This window comes from Triticum urartu, chromosome 1A (assembly GCF_056163025.1).
Source record: "Triticum urartu cultivar PI428250 chromosome 1A, HENAU_Tu73, whole genome shotgun sequence".
Taxonomy (NCBI): Eukaryota; Viridiplantae; Streptophyta; class Magnoliopsida; order Poales; family Poaceae; genus Triticum; species Triticum urartu.
The window spans coordinates 13,171,648-13,184,776 of NC_141873.1; the positions used below are offsets into that span (position 1 = coordinate 13,171,648).

General features: G+C 45.1%; 2 pseudogenes across 1 annotated transcript; both read left to right on the plus strand.

The window, feature by feature from the left end:
• Positions 1–573: 573 nt before the first annotated feature.
• LOC125531772 (uncharacterized) lies at positions 574–6,845 on the plus strand (annotated as a pseudogene). The gene is made up of 12 exons (XR_015616709.1): positions 574–1,319; positions 2,493–2,608; positions 3,485–3,518; positions 3,614–3,691; positions 3,778–3,879; positions 3,966–4,219; positions 4,308–4,517; positions 4,606–4,698; positions 4,781–4,882; positions 5,047–5,510; positions 5,597–5,761; positions 6,618–6,845. The product of XR_015616709.1 is annotated as an uncharacterized LOC125531772 (transcript).
• Positions 6,846–11,041: 4,196 nt separating this feature from the next.
• LOC147988380 (uncharacterized) lies at positions 11,042–12,810 on the plus strand (annotated as a pseudogene).
• The last annotated feature ends 319 nt before the right edge of the window (positions 12,811–13,129 follow it).

Sequence of the window (13,129 nt, forward strand, 5' to 3'; positions counted from 1 at the left end):
AACCCTCCACGGATTGTCCGATAAAATGAATGATGCTGAGATCACCCCATCTCAAGATCGGAATTTTAGATCGGGACCGACATAGATCGACTGTCTCATCAACCCATCCCATCAGTACTTATGTGTCGAGACAAGAGTATAACCTAATAGTTTAAAGTGAGGGTCGCATGAGGTTTCTGTGACCTGTAGTTCTAAACTAGCCATTTTTTTGCTGCTTTGACCAACTGACCAAGGCACAAATTTTTGACATATCCCAACCTAAGTGCAGATCCAAGATGAAACAACACATTCCTAAGACGATAAATCTCAATATTAAATGAGGTTTCAGTGTTCTCCATCGGCACTAAGTGATTTTTTTGCACATCTTATAGGTGCTTGGTACTCGTATTTGGTGTTTTTTTTCACCATGATATAAATTTTTACAAATAAATTTCGGAATCTATAACTCCTAACTCCTGAAAAACCCGTAATTTAGAATCTCTGTGCCATTGACTACAGGCACGAATCTCATAGCAACTGAGGTCCGACACGTCACGTTTTGTTTTCGTTCGGTAAAACAGTCTAAACCAGGCTTCATCCCGAACGCCAGCATCAATCCTATCTTCTTCTCCCCTTGCTCCACCGCTCAGAGCACACTGCTCTGTCTCCGCCACGCAATACAGAGAGGAGTGGCCTTCGCCGGCGACGAGGCTCCTCCCTGACCAGATCCCGCCACAGTCGCGGCGGCAGGGGTCGAGGGATCCGCGGAGGGGGCCAGGGATTTGGCGTTCGCTACATCCGAGCACCAGGTACTGCCGCGCTACGACTCAGCTCCTCGCCGACCGGAGTGAGGTGCCGTCGCGGTCCGAGGCCGAGCGCCGCCGCGAGCACCAGGCCGCCGCGCTCGGGGCGACGCTGCCCGCACCATCCCTGCGATGCGCCCACCTCCAACCCGGCGGCGATGGCGATGTCCGCGAGGCCCTGGGCGCGAGGGAGGCGATGGCGACCAGCTGAAGCAGCGGCGCCGTCATCCTACACCGGGAGGCGGGGCCTGGTGGCGCACGAGGCTGCGGGACGCGGAAGGGGGAGAAGCAATGGAGGTACTGACGGGCGCGGTGCTGTTCGAGGAGGCGGGGCGCGGAGGGAGAGAGCAGTGGAGGTGCTGACGCTGACGCCGCGGCGCTTCATGGAGGTCAACTAGGAGGTGGACGAGGCCTTGCGGCTCGCAGCCGACCTGCTCGCCGATGCGCCAATAGGGATCTGCTCGCCGGCGGGGACGCCATTTTCTTCTAGTGATGTGCGGATGGTGAACTGCTCACCGGGATTCACCCCGAGCCCAGGTATTCCGCCGCCTCCTAGTAGCCGCCCGAGCTGTGCTCATGTGCCTTGCCGTTAGCTGAGCTCTCCTACTGCTACTGACCTGGGACGAGCACAACAGCAGAGCACATGCGTGCAGATTTAGTTAGAACAGGAAGTTTCGTCACAAAGAATGGTTCAGGTTCAGCTTAATGTACACTGAAACTTTGCACTTTTGTTGTACAGGGAGTTGGAGTATCGGGGATAGGATATGTGCATCGAGCAGATTTTAGATTTCTGGTTCACATGGGTACACATTGGGTACATCTTGACAATATTTTTTCTGGAATAGTTTCTTTTGAGCATGGCAAATTGTGTAGAACATGATATTTAGTACAATATGGCAAATTGGCAACTAGTGTGTAGTGTTTAGCACTGTTTAGTGTTGTTTGTCCTCCTGCGAGAATTATATTCAGTAATTTCCCATGGCATTTGTCCTCCTGTATTTAGTCTGTAGTGCAAATTTTGTAAACTTGCCATGTGATCAGTACATACAAACTCTAGCTTTGAAATGAATCATGAATCGGATTTTCTCTAGATTTTGCCATGAATCAAAAGTATATATTGTTGAACACTGCTTTGCCATGGCAAAAAGGATTTTATAGCTTTTGGCATGCCTCTAATATAGCTTTTTCCATGTCACCACTATAACTTTTGGCATGACATACACATATTTTTTTACCATGGCAAATTTGCTAATCTATTTGCCATGCCTCTAATATAGTTTTCGCCATGTCACCACTACAACTTTGGCCATGTTCACATGGAGTAGTAAAAAAACAAATTTGAGTTGATTGTAGAAATATGTGTTTGTTTCCCTTTTTTTGACTTTGTAGGATTGATGATGACCACATTAAGCATTGCAACTTTTAAGAGATTTGATTTTGCTTTTGTACTTACTACTGCAAATCCACCCAGGTAATTTTGCCATGTCAATTAACATGCAGTATGTTTGTGCCATGGCAAACATTTTACATCATGGCAAATTTGCATTCTTTTAAACAGAAAGAGTTACTTTCCCACCACCTAATTTAGGTGTACGCGCCAATATTTTTTAACCTCCCGCTAAAAGGTCCCAAATTAGCGTCTTTGTTCCCACCAAAAAATTAGCTTCCCGCTAAATACCTTCCTAACAACCCACGAATATATAATTCTAGACCAAACGACGGCGTCTTCACGGGCGATTGGATCTGAGCTCTCGTCTCGGTTCATCTGTGCTGCCGGCGTCATGACGGCGTCAACAGAACGAACCACATCAGGTGCACGGCGTCAGGTTAGTCCTCCTCCTGATCTCCTCCATCGCTGAAAAATCCAGTCCTCCTCAATCTCCCCCTCCTCCCTCTCCTCTGCGCCCGCATCTGTCCGGGATCAAACCCCCACGAGCTCCTCCTCGGTGCGCGGCTCTCTCGATCCCGATCCACTCAGAGGGGCTGCCCCTTCTCTCCTCCGCTTGCCGCTTGGCCGTAGAAAAGAAGTCAGGGCAGGGGACATGCCGCCGCCGGTGGCATTTTCCCATCGCGCCTCGATTTGGCCGCCTCGGCGGAGGCGCTCGCGGCCTGGAGGGTCGGCGCAGCGCCTCACCTTGGCCTGGAGGCTGGCCGCCATGGAGCTCGCCTCGGCCTTGAACTGGGGCTCGACGGGGCCTCCCAGCCCGGTTCATGGCCGCAGCCGTCTTGGCTGTGCACGCCGGTGTCGTGACGTGGTGGCCAGGCGCTGGTTACTGCCTCACCCGACCCCAGCGTGCCCGAGATGCCTGCAGACCTCTCCACCATCTCTGCTCCTGGTTCGCTCTGTTTCCTCCTGGACGCCAAAGGGGGTCGATTAGATTGGTTTTTGAACATTAGATCCATTAGATCCATTAACTGAAAGATATAGACGTACTCTGTATGTACAAAGCTAGCTAGCTAGCTAATACAAGCAGCTTAATTGATTGTTGTATGAGCAGCTTTGCCGCTGCATATCCAGGTTTAGTCATCCTCTGCATTGCATTTGATTCAGATTACCATAAGATGATTTTTAATAGATATTTGGTCTTACACGAGTCACATTGGATTTTTTCCCTATAGATTCAGAGTAGTATTTTCATGAACCTATCACTGATACTTTGCCTTTCATGTCCATTCACATATGTCTAGTTTACCTACACAAGGGCACAATGATGAATTTTACGGAGGATGCTCCGGGTACACAACATCCTTACTTCATAATCACCTATCTGAATGGTGCAGAATATCAATACTTTGTTAATGCTAAGTCCCATGATTGTTTTTGTGTGCAGTAAAGAAAGGCTCTGTTCTCTTAACAAGGATGGAAAGTATAACGGCATACAAAAACCAACGTGGACAACCCAAATCTGGTAAATTGTTTAGCATTTGCTATAATGCATAAAATCTTGGTGTGGGTTAAATAGCTAAACCTTCAAGACTACAAAATCTTTTACAGGAACTCCAGAACAATCTGACATTCCAGTATCTGCTAATGACATGTGTTCCCTTGCTGAATGGCCATCCCATGCTCGCCGCAACCGTGCGCTACTACAGGATGGTACTTGCTTTCGTTTACATTTATGTCATCATTTTTATAATCTAATGCTGAGTAATACAATTTTTCTTGTATGATCTGGGCTGTAGAAGCTGGTGGACAGAAGAAGAAAGGGCGAGGTGTTCTAAAAGGTTTTAAAGCATCTAAGAAGCGTTTTACCAATGGATCTGCAAAGCTAAATATTACATTCTCTGAAAAATTGGGTGGTACAGTAGGAATGAACTATCGTTCGTTCAAGGATGACGTGGTAGTCATAATGAAAAGAAAGTTACCACTCATTGGAGTGAGGACGTGGTCGGACATTCACCCTACCATTCATCAACTCATTGTTGCAGATATGATAGTGCGTACAACATTTTTCACATGTGTTATCTTATTTTACCATCGATAATGCAGTGCTTATGTATATTTATTTGCTGTATGCTTTATAGGACAGATGGGACCTAGAAGATACACCAGAAACAGAAGAAAAAGTTCTCAAAATTGTGAAAGAGAGATATAGAGGCTGGCGATCAACTCTAAGCTCCACTTACAAGGCATACAAAACAGATGCAGCTAGATTGGCTAATCTGCCAGAAGATTTACAACCAGAAGAGTGGGAATGGATGATTGAGTACTTTGGCACTGATTCAAAATTTCAGGTTATCTCTAAGATCACGGTTTGTCTATTACGTGTTAAGATCAAATGGCTAGTCTCACTGGTTATATCTGGTTTCAATGAATTGATAGGAACGCAGCCAAATGAACGCCGATAACCGTAAGAAACAGAAGACAAAACACATAATGGGATCAAAATCTTACTCGCAAGTTAGTTTTGAGAAGGTATGAGTCCAACTAAATATGTATGCCTTGCTGCTAAATATGGTGTCATGTTTCAAGCATCTCATTGTTATATTACTTGCAGAGAAACTTGGAAACTGGAGAAGAGCCAGATTGTATTGCTCTATGGGAACTCACCCAGACAAACGATGGAACATGGTCTAACACAGATTCCCAGAAATTTTACGTGAGTACACTGACTTTTGGTTATTCTATAGTTAGTCAATGATGTGAATTCGGCATGTTTCATCATCAGATGCGATTATTCATGCGTTGGACCGTGTTATTCTTGTTTCATCTTTTATAGTGTCAATATTGATGCTGCACCTATAATTGTTCCTTTCATTTTAGGACAAAGCACTTGAAGAGGTTAAAAACAAACAAGCTGAAACTGAAGGTCCACTTTCAAGTGAGCAGAAAAACAATATTTTCCAAACCGCTTGCAAAGACACTCTGGAATGCAAGTCATCGCAGCCTCGTGGGTACGGATACATGGCCAAAACTTCAACTAGTTCTGAAAAGTTTCTATCCAGATTGAAGAGCAAGCTCGTGCTACAGCAGCCACCCAGGAGCGAAACTCTCAGCTCAGCCAGCAGGTCAATGACTTAGAAGATCAACTACAAGCTGAACGTGCTAACACACAAGAGAGGATTAACTTGGAGCGTGCTGAGAGAGAACAACTTGAGGAGAGGTTAAAAGAAGAGCGTGCTGAAAGGGAAAGATTGTTGCAAGAGGAGCGAACATCAAGGCTGGAATTGGAAAAAAACATGATGGCAAAGTTTGTAGAATTGAGCAAACAGATGGGAACCCAACAGGTGATGGTGATTACAGTCATATGCTTCCGACCTTGTAAGATTTATGTTGCTTACTTGCATTGCTAAAAGTGCACTTCTATTTACAGGTGCCTACGAAGAGGGTTGACAAAGAAAATAGTAATCCAAACTTGCAAAATATTCTTTCACAGACATCTAGTCCTAGTAAGACTCCAGGTTCAAGGCCGACTGCTATTTCTTCAAATGCGCTCATACAAGCTGCAACAAGGCAATCTCGAATGTTTAAAGCAATGGTAAGTCACAACCTTGCTTTCTCTTCATGTTCACCTGCATTTTATACGTCATTGGTCTTCATAATTAGCTAGCTGCTTCTTCTCTTTTACCATGTGTTGTTGCTGCATCGAGTCACAACTTCAACAAAAAACGAATATGTGATAGCTAGGGACATGAACTTAACTGAAACTATACATCTAGTCATAACTTAAATCAATAGCAGGAGCTTTTAGTAGATGTATGATCGGATGATGGTACCATTCTGTATGCACGAGCAGGATGTCATGATCATGCGCGTGATGCCTTCGCTGATGAGTCCACTGCAATGTCCCATGTAGTATCTCTTCCCGCTGATATAGGGGTTGTGAGGGTCGTTTTTTAAATGGACTCGCAACTCCTGATGGAAGCACTTAATATCAATAAGGTGGACTCGTCGGCCTATGCTGCTGTTATTGAGGATACCAAGTACCCGCTCAAATTATGGTTTTCTTATTATGAAATAAATGTATGTTGTCGCTCGGCAAACTCTGTTTTTCATGCGCTTGCTAGACTTGATAGGATGTTAGAACCTAACTGGAATGGGGAGGCTGATGTACCAGCCCTTGTGGCTGCTCCGTGCTTTGGGTGATTCAGCCCAGCACTGTTAAGTTAAAAGCAATGTTTTTTTCTAAAAAAAAACTTTTAGTAGATGTACTTGTGGTTATGCCTTAGCCATTCACACTTGTATAGTTGTTCTGATGCCTTAGTTACATGCTTGCTGACACAGTATTAGCTAGTTAGTCTAGCAATAGTTTTTAACAATGGAGCTGGCATAATTGTATGGCGTATGTTATGTTCGACTCATTAACTAGAACTTTTTTTATTTCTTGGTTGCAGGATCCAAAGAACTAGCTGGACTGGACTCTAGATCACGGGCAGTTTAGTCTTCGAAGTTAATTAGGATGGCTAAATTACATTTCAGTTTTATTTGATGGATATTTTCTATCAGAATTATGAATTGTATGAATCTACATATTATACGTATGGTTTTGAATATTGTAATTGAAAGCTTGTATTTTTTTACGGTTGCAATAGACTATTACCACAACCCACTTTTGGTTGCCACATGCTACCACCACTAAAAATATAGTGTTGCATCATATCTCAGTTGCTACACCTATCTGTTTTGTTGCACTAGGATGTTGCAATGGAGCACTTTATATTGTTGTAATAGTTTGGCGCCACAAAAAATTTCATGATGCGATAACAGTTTGGCGCCACCAAAGTAAGTTTGTTGAAATAGAGCATCGCCACGGAAAGTTTAAATTGTCGCAATAATTTCTTGCTACAAAGATGTTACTTGTGGTGATACCTATTTGTCACCATCAAAACAAGTATGTTGCAATTTCCTGTTACGACGATTGGAATATTTGTTGCCAAAAATTAATGCCACAAGCGCAGTGGGTCGTGGCAATATTCCTAATGCCATGAAAACAAGAATTGTTGTCGTAGGTTATTGCCACAATTATAGTGGGTCGTGGCAACATACCTAAAGCAACAAAAACAAGGATTGTTGCCATAGTTTGTTGCCACAATTGACTATTGCCACGAAAGAGTAATGCGCCACGAAATGGCCGTCGTTGGCATAGGTTGTTGCCACAAATGTCTATCGCTACGACATATCAGTCTCCACAATTCATTACATGTTGCATTAAAGCTATCTCCACAAATCAAATTGTGGCATCAGGTGAGTGCTGCCACGGGAAAACATGTGGCAACTTCCCGCATGGATGTTGCAATAGCACACTTTGTTGCCACAATTATTTTTTTGTGGTGATAACCTATTACCATGTGTCCAGTCGCAACGGCTGCCAACGAATGTCGTTTCGTGGCAATAGGTACTTATCGCCACGAAACAACATGTCTTGCAACAAACGATTTTGTTGCAATAGACCCGAATCCTTGTAGTGAGGCATGACAAACAAGCTTGAATGAGTAGGCACATCATGGCTCAAACAACTCCTACTCATGCTAGTGGGTTTCAGCTATTTACTGTGGCAATGACAGGTCATGCAGAGGATAAGGGTTCAACTACCGCAACAAGTAACAGATGATCGTTGTTGTCCTAATGCAGTAAAAGAGAGCAGGAGCGAGAGAGTGGGCTTGTATCAGAATGAACAAGGGGGTTGTGCTTGCCTGGCACTTCTGAAGATAGTATAGTTCTTCATCGCTGTCATCGATCTCATCATTGAAACCACGTCTATCGAGAGGGGACAAATACCGGCAGCAAAGAAAGAATCACAATCAATGCAATGCACAATATGATGCATGATCATGTCATGGAAATATGCTGTTGTTTGAGCTAATGCAACTAGCGACCATATTAAATGAAGTTGGTTTGAACCCTAGGTTCAAATTCAAATTCAAACTATGAATTCAAATAGTGCATTATCATGTTTTGGACTAAACAGTGAGGTTAAGTTGTTCAAACATGCATGAAAATGCCATAAACAGATTCCTTGAATTTTTCTGATAATTTTTCATATATAATTTATTTAATTTAGAGTTACGGTTGATTTTCTATGATTTTTAGAAGTTTTGGGCATTTTCTGGAATTTTCTGAATTATTTAGAATTAACTAATTCCAGAAAATGAATTATTGCGTCAGCATTACGTCACCGTGACATCAGCAGGTCAAAGGCATCAGCCCAGGTCAAACCTGACGGCTGGGACCCACACGTCAGTGTCTCAGGCTGGTTTGGGTGGATGACAAGTGGGACCGGCCAACGTTGACTTGACCAAAGTCAAAGCTGACACGTGGGGTCCATAGGGTTAGCACTAATCTAAAGAGGAAACTAAACCCGGGGTTAGGTGTGGGGTCCATTCGTTAGTGAGCTAGGGGTTAGTTTAGTGGCGTCATTAGCCACTAATGATGGTGCCACGTCGGCACGGCCGGAGTTAAGTCACCGGCGACCAAAACCGTGGCGGCAACTCGCCGGAGTTGCTCGGGTTTCGTGTACAGGCCGCGGCTTGAGCCGCGGTTGGGCTCTACGGGTAGCTGGCATTGCAACGCGTTGCCTGGTGGCAGTAGCTGGGCCTGGGGTGGCCGGAGTCGACGGCCACGAGCTCAAAGGCGGCGGCCGGAGTTCGGGGTTGGTGCGGGCTCGGCGTTAATGTGCTCGGGAGGAGGAGCTGGTGGGAGCTGCGTGCTCCTGGGAAGGCACCGAACGCGTTGACGCGATCAGGCACGAGCTATGGTGGCTAAAACGAGGGCGGCACCATGGACGGCGGCGATGAGCTCTCGACTCCGGCGGAATCGAGCTAGCGGAGAGAAACGAAGAGGGGGCGAGCATAGGGAAGGTGCAGGAGCTCACAAGTGGTCGGGAGAGAAACTCAGCGGGCTCGGGGAAGCTTCTGCGACGGCGAATTGACGGCGGCGATCTCGGTTGGCCGTGGTTGGAGATGACGTTGAGGGCGTCGCTTCTGGGCTCTCCTGGTGGCGTGAGTCGGTGAGGAGGTTGGCGACGAGGTGCAGGAGCTCGGGAACAGCTCGGGGCATCGTCGGGACGGCGGTGGTCGCGGCAAATTGCGTCGGCGACGACGAGCTCCGCTCGGGTGTGCTCAGGAGAGGGAGCAGAGAGCGAGGGAGAGAGCGAGAGCGTCAAGGGGGTCCAGGGGGGTAGCGTGGCGTCGCAGAGGGAGTCCAGGGCGACGAGGGGGCAGCCAGGCAGGCAGCTGCCGGCGTGGCACGCCGCGGCGCCGTGGCTGTCTTCTCCTCTGCCTTCTGGCAGGAGGAAGAAGACGCCCCTGCCCTCGGTGGGCTGGCCAGCTGGCTGGGCCGCCAGCTGGGCCGACTAGGTGGGCTGCACAGTGAGGCCAGGTGAGGTTCTCTCTCTCCATTTCTATTTTATTTCTCTTTTCTATTTTGTTATTTTGTTCTGGGCTTTATTAAAAATATTTAGGCACACTCAAAAATCTCCAAACTGCTCATGGCCACTATTTGGAATATATCCAGCATGGAACATTTCAGTTTAGGATTATTTGAACATTTTAATTATTTTATAGTATTTAAATGCCCAAATTCAAATACTATATGATTTAGTTCAAAAATCCAGAATGGCCTAGGAATATGTGCATGACTTTTGGCAGAGCTTTTGACCTTTAACAAAAATCATGAACTTTTCTAAAGGGCAATTGGGATCATTGAAAATATTTTTTTATTGAACCTAGTTGAATTCATTTGGTGCTAGGGTTTAGGCAATCCCCATTTCAGGTTTAACTGAAATTTAAACATGATGCAACACCAGATGCTAGCACTAGGCATTAATAGAACTAGGGATGTGACACATTTGTTCCTAAAATCGCAGACTTTGGGTTGGCTGCGTTTATGGGAAGGGATTTTAGCCGAGTTATGACTACATTCAGAGGGACTGCTGGTTATCTTGCCCCAGAGTGGCTTACCGGAGTTGCAATCACACCAAAAATTGATGTTTATGGCTTTGGCATGGTACTTTTGGAAATCATATCAGGAAGGAGGAATTCCCCAATAGAAATACCATACAACACTAGAAGTAGCAGCACCAGGTACCAGAATGTTGAGGAGTATTTCCCTGTGCAAGCCATCAGCAAGCTTCATGGTGGAGATGTCAAGAGTTTGGTGGATCCACGGTTGGATGGTGACTTCAATTTGGAAGAGGCTGAGAGGATTTGCAAAGTTGCATGCTGGTGCATCCAAGATAATGAGTTTGATCGGCCGACTATGGGTGAAGTGGTCCGGATTCTCGAGGGTCTACAGGAGATTAATATGCCCCCAATGCTGAGACTACTTGCAGCTCTAACAGAACAGTTTGGTGCTGTAACTTCAGTGTAATATTAATAATTCATAGGGTGCTTCACATACGATCGATGTTATTCATCTTTGTTTCAGCAACTTCTCTTTAAAATTGTAATCTGGAGTGGAAGGAATAAAGGAAGAAGGCAAGCTTTCAGTTGCGAAACCATCTGTTATTTAGGTTTTTGTGTTCTGAGTGCGTGCTACTAACAACTTCTCAGAAAAGCGTCACTGAGTGATGTGTTGAGCATTATGAAGTTGTTGATTTTCTTTCTTCTCCCACAAAAAGGTTTGTTTTTTTACTTGCTGCTCTCGTTTTTTTTCATATTTCCTGTTCTGACAATAGTGGCAGCCTGTTCTATGGGTGCTCTGCTTTTGTTGGTGTATAGATAATGTAATTAGAGGAATCCTTAGGGTCTAAAATGTAAATTGTACAAACAAATATAAATCAGAATACAGAGAAGGGATCGGGGAGGAACGATCCAGAATTTCTCCAAATGCTCTTCACGCTCCCTCCAATCCCTAGCTCAAATCCCTCGAATCTCAGACGATTTTTAACATGGCGTCGGAGCAGGTTAATCCTGTGTGATTTCGACCTTGGTGACGGCTAATTGCGGTGCTGTGTCGCCGTGATTTACTGCCGTGTGCACTCGAGCTGTCGCCGAGACCTGCGACATCATCTGCAAGGTACGGCATGGAGTGCTGCGACCAACCTAAGGTAGCCTGTTGAACTGCCTCCTGGTGAATCTGTGCTCTCGCGGAAAAATTGCTGGCTGCCGTTGTGCCGTCCATGTCCAAGCAGTAAGCTGGTTTCTGTAGTTAATTGATAGTGGTACTAATACTTGTGGCTGCCGTTGAAGAACCGTGATTAGTGCAGCCGGATAGCTCATCTTTGCCTAGTGGCCGGATTAAAATACTTGTGCAGTCTGTGTGCATTTGAGAGCAACCGGCACAGTTATATCTACTTGGCTAGTACCAACTCTGCTTTGTACTCAGCTCGTACTGTCTGTGTGTTGTTGTTAGTGGAGATCTGCAAAAACCAAGTCTTGTCTGTCTGGTTTTTTCTTTGTGTGTGGTGTTAAATCATGGCAGATCCAACAAAGGGGAAATTAGGGGATACTAGTGTGGATAAGTTGTATGAAATTTTAAGCGAAGTATTTGAGCAGCAACAACAACTCAAAGTGGTTCCTGGAGCTGTCAAGTTTGCACTTGAGCCTAATCTAGTGAAGTTGGTTGGACCAGGCAATTACATCAAGTGGGCACAGCATGCCCAGTTAATTCTGAGTTCTCATGGCTATCAAGAATTGCTTAGCGCCGATGAAGAGAAACTGAAAAGTGGTACTATTACCAAACAGATCAATGATAGAGTTTTGGTGTGGTTATTAGGAAGCATGGAACCACCGATACGAGAACAAGTTGAGACTATAACCACTGTATTTGAAGTGTGGAAAGCTTTGAAGAAGCAAGTTTCAGGAAAATCAAATAAGATGCATGCTACTCGCATCATGCAAGCATGAAATCAGCGACTAAGTATGCAGGTGAGATGGAGAGATTGTACATGGAGTTGCATTATTACCATCCTTTTCAACCCGTTGACAAGAATGATGTGGCTGTTCACCATACCTGGTTTGAACCATTTGTGGGTAAGCTCTTCCTTGATGGCCTAAATCAGGAGTTTGATCTCCGCCGCCAGCTAATATTCTTCAAAACTGAATTGCTAAGCCTTGATGATATCGTGTGATTGAGGAGGAGACTCATCTTGCTCAACCCAATGAGCATGTTCAAGAAAAATCAGATGCACGTGCAGCCCTATCCATACAAGCTCGTCGTGCTCCTAAGACCTTTGCTAAAACAGATAAAAGCAAACTTTTTTGCAACCACTGCAAAAGGCCTGGACACACAAAGGATTCATGCTTAGAGCTGCAGGGTTATCCAACTTGATGGGAAAAAGGAAAGTCTTAGCCAGGGGAAGGTCAGGGAGCTCATAAAAGATAGGCGAACCTCACTACATCCAAGAGGGAGCTACCGGTAGTAGATGTGTGAGCTCTTGAGGATTTCACCTCCAAGATCAGACTCTCAGAAGACTTGCCTTCCTTCCAGGATTCCTCTAAAGCTGAAACTAGTTTGCATGCCACTTCACACCAAGGTATGACACCTCACCAGACCCACAATTCTACAACGCATTCAAAATCTTAGATTATTGATACAGGAGCATGACAGGAGCTTCAAATATATTCACTTCCTATACACACTATTAGGGAAAAGCTTATACACAGAGGCTAATCAGTAGCGCTTGTTAAAACACAACACCAGTGCTATCTAGCAGTAGCGCGACATGAAAAAGCACACTACTGCTACATAAATAGCAGTAGCGCGTCCGTCATAAAAAGCGCTACTACTATAACTATTACACCGTTGCCGCCAGGCTTGGTATAGTAGTAGCGCCCTTCTAAGGACAGCGCTACTGCTACCAAAATAAAAGCAGCGCGTTTTAAGGCAACAATGCTGCAACTAATAAAAGGAAAAGGAAAGAAAAAAGAAAAAGAAAATTAAAGAATAAGAAAAACATGTAAGCAAT